The sequence below is a fragment of the Schistocerca gregaria genome, chromosome 2 (genome assembly GCF_023897955.1).
Source record: "Schistocerca gregaria isolate iqSchGreg1 chromosome 2, iqSchGreg1.2, whole genome shotgun sequence".
In the NCBI taxonomy this organism is placed as follows: Eukaryota; Metazoa; Arthropoda; class Insecta; order Orthoptera; family Acrididae; genus Schistocerca; species Schistocerca gregaria.
In genome coordinates, this window is record NC_064921.1 from 87,476,069 (window position 1) to 87,500,903 (window position 24,835).

The window sequence follows — 24,835 nt, forward strand, 5'->3', positions numbered from 1 at the left end:
TATAGGTAGTTTGCGCGACAACCAGCCGTACGCGACGTGTATTTCGTGCGTTGCTGGAGACTTTTCTAGGAATTACAGCTTTCATAAATGGCAAATAACTTTTGCTTCTAAACGCGTCATGTATGTTAAATGATAAAATATAATAAGGTAGGATAAATAAATGTTATCTTCAAAAATAAGGAAAAGAGAAAAAACGAGGGTAAGTCAATTATTATTCGCAAAGTAGTTATAAAATTTTATTGTAATCAAATAGTAAACTTACGAGAACATAGTTTTTCAACATAGTCTTCTTGCGTTTCAACGCACTTGGTCCATCGTTGTACAAGCTTCCTGATGCCCTTATAAAAGAAGGTTCTCGGTTGAGCTGCGAGCCAGGAATGCACCGCCTCTTTCACTGCTTCGTCCGAGGCAAATCGATGGCCCCTTAATGCCTGTTTGAGTGGACCAGACAAGTGATAGTCTGAAGGGGAAAGATCGGGGCTATATGGAAGATGATCCAGTACTTCAAATTTGAGTTTCTGGAGCGTTTGGACATTGTGGGCAGCAGTATGCGAACGGCCATTGTGGAACAACACAACACCTTTTGACAGCAATCCTCGGCGTTTGCTTCGCATTGCAGGCTTTAGCCTGGCAGCTAAGCATCTCACTGTAACATACATTGTTTTATTGTGGTTGCCCTTTCCCCATAATGTTCCAGTACTGAACCTTGTGCGTCCCAAAAAACCGTAAGCATCAGTTTTCCTGCGGACGGTATGGTCTTAAACTATTTCTTGCACGGCGAATTTGGATGTTTCCATTCCATATTGTGCCGTCAACTCTCCGGCTCGTAATAATGGATCCATGTTTCGCAACCAGTTATGATGCTGTCTAAGAAGTTGTCCCCTTCGTTACCATAGCGACCCAAATGTTTTTTGCAGACGTCCAAACGCGTTTGTTTATGCAACTGTGTGAGTTGGGACTCAAGTCTGTTGTGGATGATTTCGTAGGCAGAACCGTGACTAATTTGTGGACGCTGTGCCACTTCGTCAATAGTTAATCGTCTGTCTTAGAGAATCATTTCACGTGAACGCTCAATGGCTTCTTAATTTGTGGCGGTAAACGGTCGTCCGGCTCCTTCATCGTGTGTAACACTTGTAGGAACAATTCTGTATTTTTCAATCCATTCGTAGACACTCCGTTGTGGCAAAACACTGTCCCCGTACTGTACCGAAAGTCTTCGATGAATTTCGGCCCCTGATACGCCTTCCGACCACAAAAAACGGACCACTGAACGTTGCTCTTGTTTGCTGGAAATAGACAGCGGCGCAGCCATGATAAACAGCACGGCAACGATAACGAAATTAACTTTGCAGCTTCGAAAATTACAAAGACATAGCATCAAATAAACAAGGCATACGTCACCAACGTAAAACGAAAGTACTACCAAAATAAACAAAAATATACCTAAATTGCGGACAATAATTGACTTACCCTCGTATTTGTAGGAAGCACTGTTGTTGTGACAGTGTCTGTCATCGACCTTTTTTTCTCTGTTTTCATCTACGAATACATTAAACCAATATCAGATGTATCTATACTTCACAGGCTACCTCAAGATGTCTGGTGGAGGCTACTTTGTGTATGACTGTCTCCTTCACTTCCATTACCGAGAGGGGTAGCGTAGTGGTGGCACACTTGACTGGCATTCGGGAGGAAGGCGGTTCAAACCAGCGTTCGGCCATCTTGATTTAGGTTTTCCGTGATTTCCCTAAATCGCTTAAGGCAAATGCCGGGATGGTTCCTTCGAAAGCGCACGGCCGCTTTTCTTCTCCATGTATAAATGCGAACATTTTAGGTTAGGCTTTACCGTGACTGTTATTGACATTAAATGAAACAAGTTTACTGTTACCAGTCACCGTTTTATTTATTTCAACGACGCGTTTCAAAGGTTTAAACCTCCATCATCGGGTGGATTTACATTAGTTAGTATGACATTTGTGTGTGTGTTGGGTTACGATTTTTTGGGGGAACTTGTGGCACTGCCTAGTGGAGAAACAAGACACTATTTCAGAACATGGTTTTGGATTTCTTCTGACAAAAAATTAACTGATATCTAATGGTAAACATAAAATAAGTAAAATAGAGTACCTCCAGTGGTCATAGGTTCCTTTCGCTGTCGTAACACATCACATGTATACTGTCACACTTGTAAACAAACAAGGTTCGCATAGCAGAAGAGAAGACATAATCGCAAAGTGCAAAGAATATACATCGTAACAACATTATTACAGAACAATTATTTAAAGGATTTGGCGGTGTTTGTTTTGAGGTGTCGAATATATGTGTGTGTACTTCAGGTGGCATATAAATCAGATTTTGATTAGTTAAAACAGCTTAACCTTCATACTCTCGTTTATACAATCAGGTGAAATGTAAAATGGCTTAAACTTCATACTTGTTAATAACAATCAGGTGAAATGTTACAGACTTTAAGTACAATAATCATATTCAGTTTAATTTTTTGTCAGAAGAAATCTACATCTGCATCTACATCTACATTTATACTCCGCAAGCCACCCAACGGTGTGCGGTGGAGGGCACTTTACGTGCCACTGTCATTACCTCCCTTTCCTGTTCCAGTCTCGTATGGTTCGTGGGAGGAACGACTGTCTGAAAGCCTCCGTGCGCTCTGTAATTTCTCTAATTTTACATTCGTGATCTCCTCGGGAGGTATAAGTAGGGGGAAGCAATATATTCGATACCTCATTCAGAAACGCACCCTCTCGAAACCTGGCGAGCAAGCTACACCGCGATGCAGAGCTCCTCTCTTGCAGAGTCTGCCACTTGAGTTTGTTAAACATCTCCGTAACGCTATCACGGTTACCAAATAACCCTGTGACGAAACGCTCCGCTCTTCTTCTGATCTTCTCTATCTCCTCCGTCAACCCGATCTGGTACGGATCCCACACTGATGAGCAATACTCAAGTATAGGTCGAACGAGTGTTTTGTAAGCCACCTCCTTTGTTGATGGACTACATTTTCTAAGGACTCTCCCAGTGAATCTCAGCCTGGCACCCGCCTTACCAACAATTAATTTTATATGATCATTCCACTTCAAATCGTTCCGCGCATACTCCCAGATATTTTACAGAAGTAACTGCTACCAGTGTTTGTTCCGCTATCATATAATCATACAATAAAGGATCCTTCTTTCTATGTATTCGCAATACATTACATTTGTCTATGTTAAGGGTCAGTTGCCACTCCCTGCACCAAGTGCCTATCCGCTGCAGATCTTCCTGCATTTCGATACCACTAAACCATGTTCTGAAATAGTGTCTTGTTTCTTCACTAGGCAGTGCCACAAGTTCCCCCAAAACATCGTTACGCAACACACACAAATGTCATACTAACTAATGTAAATCCTCCCGATGATGGAGGTTTAAACCTTTGAAACGCGTCGTGGAAATAAATAAAACGTTGATTGCTAACAGTAAACTTGTTATTTCATTTAGTTCTCCATGTTTCCCTAATCCGAGCTTGTGCTCCGTCTCTGATGACCCCGTAGTCGACGGGACGCTAAACACTAATCCCCTCTTCATCCTCCCCTTTCTTGTTCCAGTCGCATTTGGCATGCAGGAAGAACGATTGTTGATAACTCTCCCTATGAGAACTAATATACTGGTCCTCTCCCAATATACACGCAAAAATAAATAGTATACTGATTCTTTAGGAATGCACGGTTTCGGAATTTTAAACTACGTCCCACGGTGATGCTCGCCGCCTCGCTTATAGCGTCTGCCAGTGGAGATGGATGAGCGTAACCGAGACTCTTTCTCTAAAGGTATCCGTCACAAAAAGCGCTACTCTTCTCTGGATCTCTATTTTTCTCTATGTCTGCCTGCTTAGCTGAGTGGTTACGTGCTTTTCTCCCATGCAGCGGGCCCTGGTTCGACTCCCGGCCGGGTTGGACATTTCCTCCGCCCGTGGACTGGGTGTTGTGTTGTCTTCATCAGTTTTGCCAGTCGTGCACCCAGGTTGAGTACACCATCGCAGGCGCTCCTGTCAGTGATGCACCGTCAAGGGTAACCGCAGCCACGGTCTCCGAGCTGATAGTCCATGCTCCTGCAAACGTCATCGAAGTGTTCGTGCACATGGTTGTTGTCTTGCAAACGTCCCCATCTGTTGACTGTGGGATCGAGACGTGGCTGCACGATCCGTTACAGCCATGCGGATAAGATGCCTGTCATCTCGACTGCTAGTGATACGAGGCTGTTGAAATCCAGCATGGCGTTCCGTATTACCCTCCTGAACCCACCGGTTCCGTATTCTGCTAACAGTTATTGGATCTCGACTAACGTGATGGTACGCATTTCTCCTCGTTACACGACGCATCACAACAACGATTCACCAGGCAACGCCGGTCAACTGCTGTTTGTGTACGAGAAATCGGTTGGAAACTTTCCTCATGTCAGCATGTTTAAGGTGTCGCCAGCAGCGCCAACCTTGTGTAAATGCTCTGAAAAGCTAATTATTTGCATATCACAGCATCTTCTTCCTGTCGGTTAAATTTTGCGTCTGTAGCACGTCATCTTCGTGGTGTAGCAATTTTAATGGCCAGTAGTGTATATATCCTTTATTCAATTGCATATGAATGTGACGTATAACAGAACAGCTGATGTTACAATTAATATTAACAGCTACTCACAGAAGCCCAGTGTGGGCTGCAATTATCATATGGCTGCGTAATGTTTTAGGTATTGTAAAGCGTTAATGCGTAACCGATTTACGCCAGTTTCAATTTTTGTCACCAGGTGCTAATCTGGCGCTGTGAATGCAAGAAAGACGTACAGAAATGTTTCCATATGTAATGGATTAGGAAGTGGAAGTGGGCAGGAAAGGTCAAACAAGCGAGAAAGGCATAACGTTGATTGTATTGTTAAACACTGCTTACACAGTTTGTTCAGTATGGGCAGCGGAGAGGTCGACGAGATGCTGCAACCGTGAAACGACGTGATCAACAGCTGCTCGCAGCACTTCCAGTAGAATCTGAACATTGTGTTCCTGTATACTGGCCTTCAGAACAGGTAGAGACCGAACGAGTCCCTGCCAAACTCGTTCTTTTACATATCCCCAGAGCCAGAAGTAACATCTACTCGGAAAAGGTGATCCTGCAGGCCCCGCATCTGGAAGCTCCTGGAGATAACAGGTTCGTCGAAGGTTGCTTTAAGCAGCTCTCTCTCTGGGTGAGCGACAGGAGGTGTTGCCTCGCCTTGTACACAATTGCCCTCTGCCACAGCAGGAATTACACGCTGTACAAACTGATCTCGATAACATGCAGATATCTTAGTACATCTGACAGGCCTTCTGGGTGTATTCTCTTCAAAGAAGAACGGCTCGAGAATAAATGTGCTTGTAAATACACAACACACAGTCACATAAGGCGAGTGCGATGACTCTGCGTGCACAACACGCTGTTAAACAGTACGCCAAATTCGGCAGTTTCTGTGTATTCGCTGTCACTGCACCATGCAATGGAAAATGTGCATCGCCACTCCATAGAATATTCCCCAGTCACGTTATAACATCACCCCTTCCTCTACAAGTGGAAGGCTAATTACAGAATTACCGTGTTGCTAATGGTTTGGTATTAATTTTGGATGAAGCATCGAATCCGAAGTGAAAGTATTACCCGGAAGAAGTCAGGTGCTGTCATAACTTGATCGTGTTGTGTGATGTCCTTAGGTTAGTTAGGTTTAAGTAGTTCTAAGTTCTAGGTGACTGATGACCTAAGATGTTAAGTCCCATAGTGCTCAGAGCCATTTGAACCATAACTTGATCGTTATTGTGCGATTTACTTCGTGCAATAACGATCAGCAGAAATTAAAAAATGTACAAGATAATACGGAAACTAGCTAGTGAAACTTTGGTCCGAAACAAAGAATTAATTTTGTCTCGGTTTGGAAATTATTGTAAATGAACGGTCACCAGGTCACTTAGTGTGAGCGAAATCAATTACAACTCTTGACTTTGAAATTAAATCACTCTACTATTGTAGCATGTTGGCAGGCGTGGACAGTTGCAAAGCCAGTGACTCGCGTTCATTATCAAAACACAATGATCAGTCAGAAAAATTTCAGTCATGGACAAAAGCAAACTTGCAACTACTTCATCAGTTATTGATACTACCAGCTATGTAAGAACTGAACTGCGTTTCTCAGTGTAATGCTACTCCTATTAAAGGGTTTTACAAAATATAAAATTTTCGGAAAGAATAATTTTAGTGTTTAAATTGACTATTCTACAGTAATAACTGGTTTTTAAAAACATTACGGAGTTCGATACTTTGACTTATTGTTACGTGAATTACTTCTGATACCCAATTGTCTGAAGGTGAAGTACTGTTAAATATATTGCTTTGTCAAATTATTTGTCAATGTCTAGCACTTAATTTGCAAGTCCATAAAAATAATTCTTTCACTTTCATTTAAACTATTAGTTACTTCGGTAAACTTCACTCTTCTTATCATTTACTTTCAGTTCATTAATGACACACTCTGTTAATTACGGATACGGAGAGGTTGTTAAAGAGGTTGTTACTGAGGCTTACACACCACAACACAAACAAGTTGCTAAAGTATTTGATATTGGAAGATTCGCAACTAACACTGGCAACCCTTTTGCAACTCGAAATTATAAACTAGCTGGGTCTCACTTCTTAGCTGCACGGTCGGTGCGACGAGATCCATTACACCAAGACAATGTGCGGCCACAGGCCTTTCCACAATTAACGTTGGGCCCGCGGCGCTATTCTTAAACATTGTTTAACCTTGATGCTTTGCGCCGTGCCCAATTACGTATCCACATTATGCCTGTTTATACCGTACGTAGAATCTTGCAGTGAAACAAGTCTTACGTCCTCTCGCAGCAGAACTCCCCCTTTGCATCCGACCCTCTCCGTCGCTACCAACCGGCTCTCATTACCACACTGCGCGACTGCCCTGCGCTCCTGCGACCAGCGGCAGTACGAGAATAACAATCGCCTCTTTGGTTTAGGTAACGATATTCCCTGACTTGACCAGTGCGTCTACGAGAATTCTTTACATTCTCTTTCATTGGTTATTTTATACACACGAAATTATCATAACATACACACTCTGAAAAGCCAAATAAACTGGTACACCTACCTAATATCGTGTAGGGCCCCAGTGAACATGCAGAAGTGGCGCAACACATCGTGGCATCCACTCGACTAATGTTGGAGGGAATTCACACCATGAGTCCTGCAGGGTTGTCCATACATCCGTAAGACTACGAGCGACTGGAGATCTCCTCTGGACAGCACGTTGCAAGGCATTCCAGATATGCTCAATAATGTTCATGTCTGGGGAGTTTACTGGCCAGCAGACGTGTTTAAACTTAGAAGAGTGCTACTGGAGCCACTCTGTAGCTATTCTGGGAGTGTGGGGTGTCGCATTGTCCTGCTGGAGTCGTCCAAGTCCTTCGGAATGCACAATGGACGTGAATGCGTGCAAGTGATCAGACAGGGTGCTTACGTTCGTGTCACCTGTCAGAGTCGTATCTAGACGTATCAGGGTCCATATCACTTCAACTGCAGATGCCCCACAACATTAAAGAGCCACCACCAGCTTAAATAGTCCCCTACTAAACATGCAGGCTCCATGGATTCATGAGGTTGTCTTCATACCCGTACACGTCCATCCACTCGCTACCATTTGAAACGAGACTCGTCCGACCAGGTAACATGTTTCCAGTCATCAACAGTCAGATGTCACTGTTGGCGGGCTCAGGTGGGTCGTAAAGCTTTGTGTCGTGAAATCAAGGGTACACGAGTGGGCCTTCGGCTCCGAAAGACCATATCTATATGTTTCGTTAATTGGTTCGTACGCTGACACCTGTTGATGTCCAGCATTGAAGTCGGCAGCAATTTCCGGTAGCGTTACACTTTTGTCACGCTGAACGATTCTCTTCAGTCGTCGTTTGTCCCGCTCTTGCAGGATCTTTTTCCAGCCGTAGCGGTGTCAGAGATTTGATGTTTCACCTAATAAAAAAAGATAGGTCTGAGCACTATGGGACTTAACTGCTGAGGTCATCAGTCCCCTAGAACTAAGAACTACTTAAACCTTACTAACCTAAAGAGATCACACACATCCATGTCCGAGGCAGGATTCGAACCTGATACCGTAGCGGTCGCGCGATTCCAGACTGTAGCGCCTAGAACCGCTCTTCCACCCAGGCCGGCTTTACCTGATATTCACGGTACACTCGTAGGGGAAAATCCCCACTTCATCGCTACCTCGGAGATGCTGTGTCAGGTTGGTCGTGCGCCGAGTATAACACCATGTTGAAACTCACTTACATCTTGATAACCTGGCAATTTAGAAGCAGTAACCGATCTGACAACTACACCAGACACTCGTTATCTTATGTAGACGTTACCACCGTAGCACCGTATTCTGCCTGTTTACGTATGTCTGTATTTGAATATGCGTGCCTATACTAGTTTCTTTCGCGCTTCAGTGTACATCACAATAACACACACAACGTATTTGTAAACTTCATTTAAAGGTACATAATTAATAAAGCAGGAAAAAAAATAGTATTGGACACTGTGTTGCTGTGTTACATGTCATCAACTTTGATCCGTGACAGGAACCGAAGAGCAAAACCAGAACGTTGCTGCGAATCACGAGATTTCAGTTGCTGCACGGTCTGCAAGTTCTATGGGTACAAGTGTAAAATAGACCGGAAAACTTTCCGTGGTGTTGACCATGGGATGGTCGATTGTCCTGACCCTGCACAAGCATTATCACTATTTTGAACGTGCCGCATGGTCAGTTACAGCAACAGCCACCTCGTCAGGAACTCCCACCTCTTCAAGGTACCACACGCAGCTGGCCATTGTTTTCTAATTTCATTACCATCTTCTTTAAAGCATTTAACGACATCCGCGATCCTCCCCTTAGACTTCTCACTTGGCTATACCACCTCAATGCACCACCGTTATTGCTGCCGTTCACATAAAAGTTTCACTAACAGCACATGGTCTCTCTTCTGGATAACCGTACTGTTCATTCACGTTAAGGCTTGTCAGATGACTGTGTATGTCATACCGTTATACAGCGGACAGCGCCAAATTTGCACCTAGTGGCCAAAATTGGAACTAATTTTTTTCCAGCGTAAATCGGTTCCGCATTAACGCATTAGAACGTCTACAAAGTTTGGCCACTAAATGATAATTGCAGCGCAGCTGGACATCCGTGAGTAGCTAGTCCTCAGTTATAACCACCCAGTACTTACGACGTCTAATACTTATTTTCTGTGTTTGCAGTAACTGAGTTTCAGCACAGCGTTTTGCATGTGTGGTCTACGATGATTAGTACTGAGAGTTTCGTAATAACGTGTACGCAAATATAAAATTTGCGGAAGAATTACAAGGACAGGCTCAGTGCACAAAAGCTCTTCGCTTGTTAGCAGGCCTCTCGCTGCAACTGGTTTTCTGCACGTGCAACGAATGTGCCGTCATAGCAGTCTGCTGACGCTCAATGCCTTTTCGTTTCTTGACTACGTAAGAAAAAATGACGAGTAATCAAAATCTCTAGCAGCAGTTGCGTAATCATGTATCTTGCATTTTTAAATACAACTGCGAAACAAAGGATGTAAGAGTGACTGTGTACGACGAAATAAGTTCAGAGAATTAAAATGTCTGTAAGGCATCAGTCATTAGAACTATTTAGCACCAACCTGTGTTATGCACTTCCTGTCTCATTTCGTCTTTTCAAAGTACTTGTTGCTTCGTCGAGATCTTTAGACTCGCAGTCTAAGATGGTAATTGCTAGATCACAACCCCGCCTCGACAGATTTCCTTGAAAGTGAAACGCTTCCATGTATAAATCAGAACGGATTTAGAAAGCATCGATAGTGCGGAAATCAACTCCCTGTTCCCGGACTGTATCCCGTGGATTACGGGTGAAGGGCGAGAGGCAGATTCCATATTCCTATTTCTCCTTCAAGCGTTTGATACAGTGCCATACTGTTGACTGTTAACGAAGGTTCGTGCATGCCGAATAGGTTCTCAGGTATGTGAGAGGCTCGAACACATTTTAACTGATAGAACACGGCACGGTGTCCTGGACGAGGACTGTTAATCGGAGACAAGGGTATCGTCAGCAGTGTACCAGAAAGAGAGATGGGGCCCCTCCACGCCCGCACCAACGTGGTGACCAAACCAAAAGTTCTACTGTCACCTCCGTAAACGTGTTAGTCATCTAGTAAGTGGATCACAGGATGCTGGTCTGCGATGTTATCCGTGCGTCTGGGAAAGACTACGCATTAACACGGGTGATAGACAGTGGACGACACGCGAGTGAGGGTAGCGATTTGAAGAGCCGAGGGAAAAAAGTGTCATGGCCCGTGCCGTGGGAAAAAAACCTCTGCGGCAGTGGGATGGGTAGCAAGAGCAGTAGTGGCTTACTAGCTGCGATAGTTCATGCAGGGTTGGATTTGTTGGTATGGGTATCATGCATCATTACCGTGGCAAGCGATGGCGATGTATCGCAGTTGCTGCATCCGCTACATTCCTGGAACAATCAAGATCGTTATACAGTAGTGGATATCGGCCATAGATCATCTCACTGTGTGGGGGATGTGTGGAGCTTGTCTGCATGCAGTGTACGGTACGGCTTCCCTGCGTGGTGCCAGTTATTCGGCAGTGTATTCCAGCTGGATATCCAGTAATGGCGTCTGATTAACAGGGGCTCGCCTGTACCGTTATTTTTGCGTGTGCTTTTATGTTTCCATCTATGGTTGTCGTCGTAGTTCCCCCAGATTCAGAATAAACGGGTTCTGCGAATGTCTGGAGTTTCTGTATAGTCTTGTGGTGAGTTTGTGGATTACCTCTGTGAGAGTCTCAAGTCGGTATTCCCGGTGAAGGTCCGCGATGCGTGTGTATCGTGGAGCATTGCTTATGATTTACAGAAATTCTCTCGATACACGTGAACAATCGGACGGATAGAGAGAATAGCAGTCTGCTTGCTGATGACTCCGTAGTGTAAGGGAAGCGTCGTCGTGGTGTGACTGTATGGGGATAAAAAACGATTTGGATACAATTTCTACTTGGTGTGAAAAATAGCAACTTTTTTTTAATGTGGAAAAATGTAAGTTGATGCAGATGAGTAGGAAAAACAATCCTGACATGTTCGAATAAAGCATTAGTGCTGCGCTGCTTAACCGAGTCACAACGCTTAAATACCTAAGCGTAACGTTGCAAAGCGACATGAAATGAAATGAGCACGCGAGATCAGTTGTAAGGAAGGTGACTGGTCGACTTCGGTTGCTGGGAGAATTGTCGGAAAGTGTAGCTCTTCTGTAAAAGAGACCGTGTGCAGAACTCGGTATTTGGGGTCCTCGCCTCGTCGGATTAAAGGAAGACAAACGTGGCAATTCAGAAGCACGCTGTAGCTTCGGTCGACACACTAGTGCACGGAGGTGCGTCGTGAATTCAAGTGGGAATACCTGGAGGGAAGACAGAGTAATGTTTGCGAAATAGTATTGAGAAAGTTTAGAGAATAACGTCTGCGTCATACAGCTGAATGATCCCATTGCTGCCAACACGCATCTCGCAGAAGGACCGCGAAGATAAGGCAAATCAGGGCTTCTTTTTTTGAGCTATTATTGATCTGACTGGTTTGAAGCGGCCCGTCACGAATTCCTCTCCTGTGTCAAAATCTCTGAATAGCACTTGCAACCTACGTCCTCAATTATTTGCTGGATGTACTCCAATCTCTGTCTTCCCCTACAGCTCCGTCTAGTACCATGCAAGTCATTTCCCGATGTTCTTAACTGATGTCCTATCATTCTGTTCCTTCTTGTAAGTGTTTTCCATATATTCCTTTCCTCTCCGATTCTGCGCAGAACCTCCTCGTTCTTTACTTCATCAGTCCACCTAATTTTCAACACTCTTCTTTAGTACCACATCACAAACGCTTCGATTCTCTTCTGTTCCGATTTTCGCACCGTCCATGTTTCACTACCATACAACGCTGTGCTCCAGACGTACATCCTCAAAAATTTGCTCCTGAAATTAAGATCTCTAGACTTCTCTTGCCAGTGTGCTAGCCTGCTTTTTATGTCCTCCTTGCCCCGTCCGTCATGGGCTATTTTGCTGCGTAGGTAGCGGAATTCCTTAACTTCATCTACTTCGTGATCACCAATCCTGATGTTTAGTTTCTCACTGTTCTCATTTCTGCTACTTCTCATTACTTTCGACTTTCTTTGTATTTGCACTCATTAGATTGTTCATTCAATTCAGGAGATCCTGTAATTCTTCTTCACTCTCCCTGAGGATAGCAATGTCATCAGCGATTCTTGTCATTCACTTCTTTTCACCTTGAACTTTATTCCATTCTTGAACCTTCGTTTTACTTCCGTCGTTGCTTCTTCGAGGTATATATTGAACAGTAGGGGCGAAAGACTGTATCCCTTTCTTCTACCCTTTTTAATCCGAGCTCTTCGTACTTGGTCTTCCCCTCTTAATACTCCCTCTTGCTTCTTGTACATATTATATACTGTCCGTCTTTCCCTATAACTTACCCCTACTTTTCTCAGAATTTAGAAAATATTGCACCATTTGACGTTGTCGAATGCTTCTTCCAGGTCGACAAAGCCCGTGAGCGTGTCTCGATTTTTATTTACTCTTGCTTATCAACCGCAACGACACAATTGCCTCTGTGGTGCCCTTACCTTTCCTAAAGCCAAACTAATCGTTATCTGTCACATCCTCAGTTCTCTTTTCCATTCGTCTATATATTATCATTAGCTTGGATGCACGAGCTGTTCAGTTGATTATACAATGAATCGCGCACTTTTCAGCTCTTGCAGTCTTCAGAACTTTGTGGATGGTATTTTTCCGAAAGTTAGATGGTGTATCACCACATTCCTACATTCTACACATCAACATGAGTAGTCGTTTTGTTGCCAAAATGATTTTAAAAATTCTGATAGAATGTTATCTATGCCTTCTGCTTTACTTGTTTTTAAGTCTTCCAGAGCTCTTTTAGTTCTGATTTTCTTAATGGATCCCCTGTAATTTCTAAGTCGACACTTGTTTCTTCTTCTATCACATCATCAGACAAATCTTGCCTCTCTAGAGGCCTTCAATGTACTCTTTCCACCTATCCACTCTCTCCTCTGCATTTAATTCCCACTGCATTTAATTCCCTCTGCAGTTAATACCCACTGTGCTCTTAATGTTACCACCATTGCTTTAAATTTCGGCGAAGGTTTTCTTTTTTTACTTTCCTATATACTGAGTATGTCCTTTCGGCCATCGTTACATTTCCGATTTCTTCCCATTTTTCATGCAGCCATTTCGCGTGAACTTCCTGTTTTTTTTTTTTTTTTCATTCCTATGTCACTTGTATTTCTGTATTCTTGAATTTTCATGAACATTTTTGTGTATCCTTCTTTCATCAATCAACTGAAGTATTTCTTCTGTTACCCATGGCATTTGTACACTTAGAGAAATCTTTTGACAATGTTGAATACTCTCTTTCAAATTTTGAAGGTGGCAGGGGTAAAATACAGGGAGTGAAAGGCTATTTACAATATGTACAGAAGCCAGATGGCAGTTATAAGAGTCGAGGGGCACGATAGGGAAGCAGTGGTTGGGAAGAGAGTGAGACAGAGTTGTAGCCTCTCCCCGATGTTATTCAATCTGTATATTGAGCAAGCAGTAAAGGAAACAAAAAAAAATCCGAGTAGGTATTAAAATCCATGGAGAAGACATAAAAACTTTGAGGTTCGCCGATAACATTGTAATTCTTTCACAGACAGCAAAGGACTTGGAAAAACAGCTGAACGGAATGGACAGTGTCTTGAAAGAAGGATATAAGATGAACATCAACAAAAGCAAAACGAGAATAATGGAACGTAGTCGAATTAAATCGGGTGATGCTGCAGGAATGAGATTAGGAAATGAGACGCTTAAAGTAGTAAAGAAGTTTTGGTATTTGGGGAGCAAAATAACTGATGATGATCGAAGTAGAGAGGATATAAAGTACAGGCTGACGACGGCAAGGAAAGCATATCTGAAGAAGAGAAATTTGTTAACATCAAGTATAGATTTAAGTGTCAGGAAGTCGTTTCTGAAAGTACTTGTATGGAGTGTAGCCATGTATGGAAGTGAAACGTGGACGATAAACAGTTTAGACAAGAAGAGAATAGAAGGTTTCGAAATGTGGTGCTACAGAAGAATGCTGAAGATTAGATGGAGATATCACATAACTAATGAGGAGGAATTGAATAGGATTGGGGAGAAGAGAAGTTTGTGGCACAACGTGACCAGAAGAAGGGATCGTTTGGTAGGACATGTTCTGAGGCATCAAGTGATCACCAGTTTAGGGTGGAGGGTAAAAATCGTAGAGGGAGACCAAGAGATGAATACACTAAACAGATTCAGAAGGCTGTGGGTTGCAGTAGGTACTGGAAGATGAATAAGCTTGCACAGGATAGAGTAGCATGGAGAGCTGCATCAAACCAGTCTGTGGACTGAAGACAACAAAACAACAACCCATGCCTTCTCCGCAGTTAAATTTTTTGCACCGATGGTTTTCTTTCCACCTTTTTTGATCGCCCTTTTTATAGATGCCCGTTCCTCTTCAGCTGAACTGTCTACTTACCGCATTATAACCCCAGAGAGTTTCAAGCACATCTCTTCATTTCGTAGTCTAGTACCGAGCTCCGCGGGTTTCGAATCCGCGCCAGACGGCATGGAACTCGATGACTACTAAAGGTCTCTGCAGCAGTCGCGCCGTAAGCCGTGGCTGCACTCGCTCCTGGCCCGAAGTCTAACGTGAGGGCGCCACTGGAGCACGCGCTCCCAGCGGCCAATAGCGACGTACCCTGCAGTGTATCTAAGCAGTCTGGTATTCGCGTTGAGTCGATCGATATCTCGCTTACAGACATAGGTGTTTACATTACGCGTGCTTACTTCCCGTTTAGGAGTGGACGTTGTTTTGATTTCGTCAGGTTATCTCTTGTGACCCCGTTGCTTAATACCTCGTTGTTGATCTTGGTGTCTTGCTCAGTTGTCTGTCGCCGTGCTTGTCCTTCCATTCCCATTCGTCATTCTTGTTTGTTCGCGAGCCGCTCCCGTTCGGTCCCGCCTCGTTTTCGTTAGCGGCAACGCCGCGACCATTCCTGCCGCGGTTACAACACCTAGTACTTCCGTACCCAGTTCTTTGAGCGCTGATTTTTCCTAACTAGTCTCTTAAAATTCAGCCTACTCCTCTCAGGGATCGCATCAAATCGTACAGTGGTTTTTCGCCTAGGAGGGAACGCCTAGGAATGGTACTAGAAGAAGTACAAGGTATCCGCTGCATGCACCATAAGATGACTTGAGGACTATTAGTAGATGAAGATACAGACATGATACGTCCGTAGAAATAAGACAGTTGTGTGTCATGAGCCATTTCATGCTTTTTCCGCGTAATCTCGTCTTTTCAAAGTACTTGTGGCTCTCACCGAGATCGTTGGCCGAGGTCTCTGATGCATGCCACAACTGTGGCTCTCCACTCGGAAGTCACCTATTACAATACTGCTGATCGAAGAGATTTCCACTGCCGATGTTTGACCGGAAAAGGGAGAAGAGGTGGTGGTGTAGGATTGCTGATCCCCAGACTTCGTTGGTTTAATTTGTTTACCTATGAATTTATTTATCATAGCAAGATAGCAGCCTTCAGGTCCTCTCTTAGATCTAATAAAGCATTCTACATATTTATATTACTTTATTACGATAAGCATGTTGCGTCTAATATAGAACACAACACTTAGCAATTACTATAGCGCAGAAAAAACAGACTGTACATTCGTCAATGAGAAGTACATCGATAAAGATAAATTAAAGGGAGGTAGATTTAGACATAAATGCTAGCAGCAATGGACACAGGAGAAACGGCGAAGGAGGAAAGTTAGAAATGGGAACATACAAAACACAATCAAAGAGATGACGTGACTGAGAAATCGAAAGGGAAAGAAGAGTCACTGGGAGAAAATGGGAGCAGTTGTTTTGTTGTTTGACAGGCGAAAAACTGGCCACATAAACTGACTTGGATTAAATTGCAAGTCTTTGTCCGCCTCATGGAGTGAGGGCATGTAACGCTGCTGACGGTCATTCGTTCGTCGAAGCTGGCGACCCCTTGGCGCTGTCGAGAGGAGTGGATTTGTGCCCAATCGGGTTTCACCCTCTCCCTTTTCTGCGCATTCGAGACAAATAAAGCCGGCCGCAGTGGCCGTGAGGTTCTAGGCGCTACAGTCTGGAGTCGAGCGACCGCTACGGTCGCAGGTTCCAATCCTGTCTCGGGCATGGATGTCTAATTAGTTCTAAGTTCTAGGCGACTGATGACCTCAGAAGTTAAGTCGCATAGTGCTCAGAGCCATTTGAACCAAGACAAATAAGACACCGCACTGTAACACTCATTACAGTCACCTACACGCAACAGATGCTCTTAATTTGTAAATTGAAGGTGAAGGGAGGGAGTAAGGAAACCAAAGAAATTACTAATGTCAGCTGCACCGGGACATTACGCGGAATCAGCGGCAACAACTGAAAATGTGTACTGGACTGGGATTCGAACCTGGGATCTCGTGCTTACAAGGCACGGGCGTTAACCACTGTGCTATCCTGGACACAGTGTTACCGCAACTGCGCGGACTGCTTCGGCACGCCTCATGGCCGACCCACAGCCCCACCTATCTGCACTCCCTGTCCATTTCCTCCATGCTCGATACTCTGAGATTCTGCATCCGCACTGAAGAAGGTGGACTCATTGCCCATCTAGGAGAATCAGTTATACGAATGCATAGTGTCTGTTCTTTCGGACGCGTACAAACGAACAGACACAATGCATTCGTATAGATGCTCTTAAGGCACAACTGTCACACCGCGAGGAATCTCTGTTGTGCGCGTACGAATTTCTTGGGTGGCTGATTCGGGGGAGGTGACCAAACAGAGAGGTTGCTGGTCCCATCAGATTAGCGAAGGATGGTGAAGGAAGTCAGCTGTGCCCTTTCACATGAACTATCCCATCATTTATCTGAAGCGATTTAGTGAAATCACGGGAAACCTAAATCAGGATGGCCGGTTGCGGGTTTGAACTGTCGTCCTCCAGAATGCGAGTCCAGTGTGCTAACCACTGCGCCACCTCGCGAACAGCCAGTAGCGCCACATAATGAACGAAGAAAAATTCTTGTAGTGACAAGTTTTTGTATAGTGGTAGGGAGCAATATAATGAATAACATACTAAAATTCGTGACGGTTGGGGTATGAGCTTGGGGGGGGGGGGGGGGGGGCGCTGGGCGCTTAAGGGTCTTTTTTTTTACGTTTCTCTTGAGTATCTCGGAAACAGTGGGTTCTAGTGGAACTGCTTCCCAGAATCAAACTATATCATATTTCCTACAAAAGACGTCCTACTCATTTTGTTCTCTCGGACTAATAGTTTTCGCTTTGTGGTGGATGGAAAAATGGCACATTATTAAAAATAGCGTTTTAATCACATAAAATTAATGTAAACTGTTTTATAACGTGGGTTAAGAACGGACATTAAATGTTTGTACCATGTGTAAGTGCAGCAGAAACGTGTTAAGGGATAAACTGTGTGCCGAGGGTGTAACAGAGTGGCAAGGCGGAGGTGCAGGTTGGAAACGTGAGGGAAAGTAGGTCGCCGCAGTGTGGTCATGCACTTCCGTCCTCCAGGTCTGCAATATGAAGAGTGAGTAGGCGATTCCCCATTCTCTCTACCGCACTATGTCACAAAAAGCAACTACTGCCTGTTACCCGATCTCCTAAGAAGATAAAGAAGATGTTAAGCCCAGTTAAGAACAATCTTCGCCTCAGGATCGCTGGGATTTATAACAACCCTTTTGAGTGTCGAAGCAATTACATTGTTCAGTACCTCCGTGCCGTTTCCGACCGCTGTGCAGAACGTCAACAGCATATTAAAAATTTGGAGAAAGCTGCAGTTGCTGACCACAGCCCCACAAGCAAACACAAAATACTAATTGATGAAACAAAAGTTTCATCCCAGGCTCCTGCACACTGCAATCCTGTAATTAATGAGGCTGTACAATCAAGGAAGTGAGAAAAGAACTCCAACTGTGACAGCGGATACAATGTTAGCGGTGCACGGAGCTTTTCATGCAGAGAAGCGGCAAAAATATTCGTCTCACAAGGGGACCCTCCATACTGTAAATAACAGATTTTGATGCGCTTCAAATATGTTGTAGAGGCACTTACCCTGAATACCTGGCTATCCGGATTTTTAGCGACGGGCCTTGGTTTTTGAGAAAATCGATTTTGAAGCTCACCGCGCTCTCTGTATACCCGTAACATAACATACACTCCAAGCAAGTCAGAGTAACGCAACAGTAAAGGTACACGGCTGCCGCGCTGTAGGTACCGTGTTCGAATCATTTTTGTGTATGCAAGAACCGTCTAGAAAATTTGGTCCTAACGTTTAAAAAACGAATAGACGAATTAAGTGGGAAATACATAAATGTAGTCGTGTCCTGCACGAAATCTGGGGAGTTCGCGAAGAATTGTTGCGTTCTGTAATTCTTCCGTACGTGGGACACAAAAATTTTTTGTACTTTATCGATTCGTGGGGAGGGCAAACCGATTCAACTTTATAAGACCATCTATTGACTGATGAAAGGAAAGCGAGCACCTGCACCCTAAAACCAAAGTGCCCTCCTTATTGCCAGCCCTGCGATGTTTACTTTTACCGACAGGTGAAAATCTTCACGCAAATTATTGAGAATGCTCCCAACTTGATAAAAGACAATAGAGAGATCGCTTCTAGGGAAGATTCGATAAAATTACATTCGCTACTCCTACATCGATTCAGCGCACCTAATTTTGAAAGCATAATTAGATACGCATGATTCGCATCGAAATTAGCGGATGAAAGAGAAATCTTTTTGAATGCAAAAGAATTGTGTCTTCTGGTATCGCTCATGAAGAAACCGGGCGCCTGCAAGACGGTTGCTTTCATAAAATGCGCGTGGTGCTGCGAAAATTTGTGCTTCGGTTGTTTGTATCACCCACAATATTGTTCTGGCGCAGCAAGCAATGTGGCCGATGAACAATAAGATTTTGTAATACTGTATGACAGAAAAAATTGATAACTGAATATATCTTTATAATTTCGCACACCTTACACTCGTTGTTGACATTCTTTGAAATAAAATGGAAAATTCTGTTGATTTTGAAAAAAAAAAAAAACATAAGTAGACGAGCAGGATTCGAACATGGTACCTCCACGGAGTAGCTATGAACCTTTACCGCTGCGCTACGCTGACTTGCTCGGAATACACGGATTGTTACGGGAACAGAAAGCACGCAATGAACTTCAAAATCGATTTTCTCAAAAACCAAGGCCCGTCGCTAAGTGCCTCTACAACATATCTGAAGCGCATCAAAATTCGTTATTTACAGTATGGAGGGTGCGCTTGTCAGTGTTTATCCTACTACGGGAGCGGTGGCGCCACTAGCGCACACGTTGACACCATTTGTGACAACTTTACTTAATTACCAGCCGATCGGATGCCCTTCTGTAGGCCATATAAGGCGACCACAGCACCAGTTTAGGCAGTCAGTTGCTCCTCACAAAATCGATGAAATGATCGTCTGGCATTGTTGGCCGGGAGGCGCCATTCGGGGAGTTCGGCCGCCGTATTCCAAGTTCTTTTAACCTGACGCCACTTCGGCGGCTTGCGAGTCAATGATGATGATGGACACACAACACCCAGTCGGGGTGCCGGAAATCGAACCCTGGCCCCCTGCGTGGTAGGCGGTAACGCTACCGCTACGCTACGGAGGCGGACACAAAAGCGATGAAGGCAATCGCAGAAAGCACGAGGTTTTACCCTGAACTGGCGTGACAGGAAGTCCGAGAACGTTTCATACAACTACAGGGTGCTTCATGAAGTTGCAGCTGCCCTTCCGCAGTTCACGTCACGAATCACAGGTGACGCAGTACGCAGACACGCCCAGGGATCCCTGTTTTCCAGAATTGCATTAACACTACATGTCTACGTCTACACTCTTGGAAATTGAAATAAGAACACGGTGAATTCATTGTCCCAGGAAGGGGAAACTTTATTGACACATTCCTGGGGTCAGATGCATCACATGATCACACTGACAGAACCACAGGCACATAGACACAGCCAATAGAGCATGCACAATGTCGGAACTAGTACAGTGTATATCCACCTTTCACAGCAATGCAGGCTGCTATTCTCCCATGGAGACGATCGTAGAGATGCTGGATGTAGTCCTGTGGAATGGCTTGCCATGCCATTTCCACCTGGCGCCTCAGCTGGACCAGCGTTCGTGCTGGACGTGCAGACCGCGGGAGACGACGCTTCATCCAGTCCCAAACATGCTCAATGGGGGACAGATCCGGAGATGCTGCTGGCCAGGGTAGTTGACTTACACCTTCTAGAGCACGTTGGGTGGCACGGGATACATGCGGACGTGCATTGTCCTGTTGGAACAGCAAGTTCCTTTGCCGGTCTAGGAATGGTAGAACGATGGGTTCGTTGACGGTTTGGATGTACCGTGCACTATTCAGTGTCCCCTCGACGATCACCAGAGGTGTACGGCCAGTGTAGGAGATCGCTCCCCACACCATGATGCCGAGTGTTGGCCCTGTGTGCCTCGGTCGTATGCAGTCCTGATTGTGGCGCTCACCTGCACGGCGCCAAACACGCATACGACCATCATTGGCACTAAGGCAGAAGCGACTCTCATCGCTGAAGACTACAGGTCTCCATTCGTCCCTCCATTCACGCCTGTCGCGACACCACTGGAGGCGGGCTGCACGATGTTGGGGCGTGAGCGGAAGACGGCCTAACGGTGTGCGGGACCGTAGCCCAGCTTCATGGAGACGGTTGCGAATGGTCCTCGCCGATACCCCAGGAGCAACAGTGTCCCTGATTTGCTGGGAAGTGGCGGTGCGGTCCCCTACGGCACTGCGTAGGATCCTACGGTCTTGGCGTGTATCCGTGCGTCGCTTCGGTCCGGTCCCAGGTCGACGGGCACGTGCACCTTCCGCCGACCACTGGCGACAACATCGATGTACTGTGGAGACCTCACGCCCCACGTGTTGAGCAATTCGGCGGTACGTCCAGCCGGCCTCCCGCATGCCCACTATACGCCCTCGCTCAAAGTCCGTCAACTGCACATACGGTTCACGTCCACGCTGTCGCGGCATGCTACCAGTGTTAAAGACTACGATGGAGCTCCGTATGCCACGGCAAACTGGCTGACACTGACGGCGGCGGTGCACAAATGCTGCGCAGCTAGTGCCATTCGACGGCCAACACCGCGGTTCCTGGTGTGTCCGCTGTGCCGTGCGTGTGATCATTGCTTGTACAGCCCTCTCGCAATGTCCGGAGCAAGTATGGTGGGTCTGACACACCGGTGTCAATGTGTTCTTTTTTCCATTTCCAGGAATGTAGATTTACGTAGATTCTCCGCAAGCCACCATGAGGTGATGCCAGGCCGTGTTCTGTACCATCACTAGTCATTTCCTTTCCTGATACACACGAAAATAGATCGAGGGAATAATGACTGCCAGTGTGCCTCGGGATGAGCCATAATTTCTCGTATCTTATCTTCGTGGTCCTTACGTGCGATGTACGCTGGCGGCAGCAGAATCGTTCGGCAGCTAGCTTCAAATGCCGGTCCTCCAGATTTTCTCAACAGTGTGTTTCGAAAGGAACGCCGCCTTCCCGCCGGAGATACCCATTTGAGTTCCCCAACACCAGTTGTTCGAACCTACTGGTAGCAAATCTAGCAGCCCGTCTGTGAATGGCTTCGATGTCTTCCTTCAATCCGACCTGGTATGGATCCCAGACACTCCAGCAATACTCAAGAACAGGTCGTACCAATGTCGTACATACGGTCTCCTTTACAGGTGAACCACACTTTTCTAAAATTCTCCCGAGAAATCGAAGTCGACCATTCGCCTTCCCTACCATAGCTCTCGCAAGTTCGTTCCATTTCAGGTCACTTTGCTACGTTACGCCCAGATATTTAAATTACTTGACGGTGTCAAGCAAGACACTTATAAGACTGTATCCGAACATTACAGGCATGTACTTCCTACTCATACGCATTTGGAGCTAGCTGCAGTTAATCACACCAACTGGAAATTTTGTCTCAGTCGTCTTGAATCTTCCTACAGTCACTCAACTCCGACATCTTACCGTATGCGACAGCATCATCAGCAAACAAGCGCAGATTGCTTCCCACCCTGTCCGCAAGTCATTTATGTATACACAGACACAATTATTAAACCACGGTGGGTCTCTTCCATCCTTTCTAGGCACATAACTCGTAAGACCACGATATACAATCTTCTTAAACTTTGGCCATAATTCCTCTGCATCCAGCTTAATGGAACTACGTGATGTCAATTCACTGTCTAAGAGAGACGATAACAGCTGCTTATCTGCTTTATCTAGCAGAAACGCTCTCCTAGCCTTCTTGACTGATTTATTAACTTTCGTAATCATAGTTGCTATATTGATATCATGATCGTTAATCCTCGTTGCTGCACTGACACTGTCGATAACGTCCGATTTCTTGTAGATACAAGGAATAAGATATTTCCATTGCGTGTGCGCTGCTGAGCTAACTGCTCAAGGCAGTTTTGAGAAAATGTGTTAAAAAGTATTTCGCATGACTGTCTGTCTGTAATCCCTAAACACGGAAAGCAGATATGAATTAATAATATTACTAATGCAAGAAACGCATATGGACAGAATCCACATAAATCTCTGCTCTACACTGCTAGAGGGGAAACTGATTTTTACAAGGAACCACTCGGGTGCCAGCTCGCAGAAAGCTAATGATGTTTACGGCATTTCACGCCCCACATATTGTCTACCATGCAACCACAATACTGGGTGCTATTGCCATATACAATCTTCTTTGCAAGTTTAAAACATAGTATGTGGATCAGTAATAACTGTTCTCGTAGCACTCTCTGCTAGGCGGTGCTAATACTCTGCGAATACTCCAGTAACGTCCGGCCGAGGCTGCCAGGAGCGGTGGTTATATTCACTTGGGCTAGATGCCGCTCCTATCGAGGTGACGTACAGGTCTGCGCCCTATTGGCCGACGTCGGTTCACCGCCTTCTCTTCTCTTGCTTCTTCATCTTCGTTACTGCGGTTGTGGTTACCCCAGAACAGAGAACAATGCGCACCTGCTATAAAAATTGCTGTTTGCGTCTTTTAAGGACGCCGATACAATTTACAGGATGTGCATGATAATGACCTACTACGTTATGTACATCAAATTGCACGAGACGTAGTTTACAATGGTTCTGAGGGAATGAATGGATGGTCACATAACTTCAAACAGTACTACAGAATGTGAAGACATAAGGTAATGAAATTTCAAAGGAAGTGTCAGCTTGACGATACGCAGCAAACTGCGAAATCGGCCCAAAAATTCATAAATGAGATAAACAAACTTATCCCATCATTCAGCAAGGAATTTGCTTTCAACTGCGACCAATCGGAATTTGTAGAGGAAATGCATGTGAGAGGAACCCTGAAAACTGGAGGTACCAACAGAGTTGTATCAAGATCAACTAACATCAATGCCTTAACGCACTCATATACCATTATGCCGACTGTTAATGTGGAAGGTAAACTGGCTAGAAATTTATTTATTGTGATGCGAGAAGTTACTCTCTACGATTCTTTTTCGTATGAGTGATCTTGCAATGGCAGTAGGGAATATTTACGTCACAGCAAGCTAGAAATTGTAAGAGAACTACAACTATGCTACGAGCACTTCTCTTGGCCAATAGCTGGTCAAAATAATTTACTTTTGCTTGATTCCTGGTCTGCGTATAAAAATCATGCTCATTTAGAGCAAACTAGCATTCCTGAAAAGTGCGTGACATTGCAGTTCATACCACCTGGAACCAATGGACAAATTCAACTTCTGGAAGTATGTTTTTTCTGTGTCTGTAAAACATTGTCGTACTATCAGGAACTACATCTTAAAAGGATAGCCACGACAGACTGTTTCGCATTCGGTTCCGTGCTATCACATCCCATCAGTTCTCAACATCGCGTTACACCAATATAATTCTATACGCATTCTTTAAGCGCTGATACCTGTACCAAGCTGAGTTCGCCTCCGATCTTGATGGTCATCACTGTGGCGCCCCATTTTTCATTCGGTGTTCATGGTGCAAGTTAATGTTTTGTTTTCAATATTTCTTGACTGTCGACGATACTGTCGACGATGTCTATTTTGTGAAGTGTAACACCTTACGTCCCATACAAGGTTGATGTCTGCACCTCCTGGACACTCATTTTTTCCCACCCTCCTAATGAACAGCGCGAGTCATTAGAGCTAATTGTTAAGAGGACGCTTTCAAGTGAGCCTTGCTAAAGACTGAATTTGCGTCCTCACACTCATTTGGTTCCTTGCTACTCATCCCGTACGGCAGGGAAAGGCAACTTTCCCCACCATGAGTGTTACTCACTTTTCAATTTACGGACAAACTGTATCTCCCCAGAGTTTCCTGTCTAGTCTGTCACGAGACTGCACAAAATAACTTCACTGAGCTCACATGTTTGTTCAGAGGTTCAAAATGGTTCAAATGGCTCTGAGCACTATGGGACTTCACATCTGAGGTCATCAGTCCCCTACTTAAACCTGACTAACCTAAGAACATCACACATATCCATACCAGAGGCAGGATTCGAACCTGCGACCGTAGCGGTCGCGTAGTTCCAGACTGAAG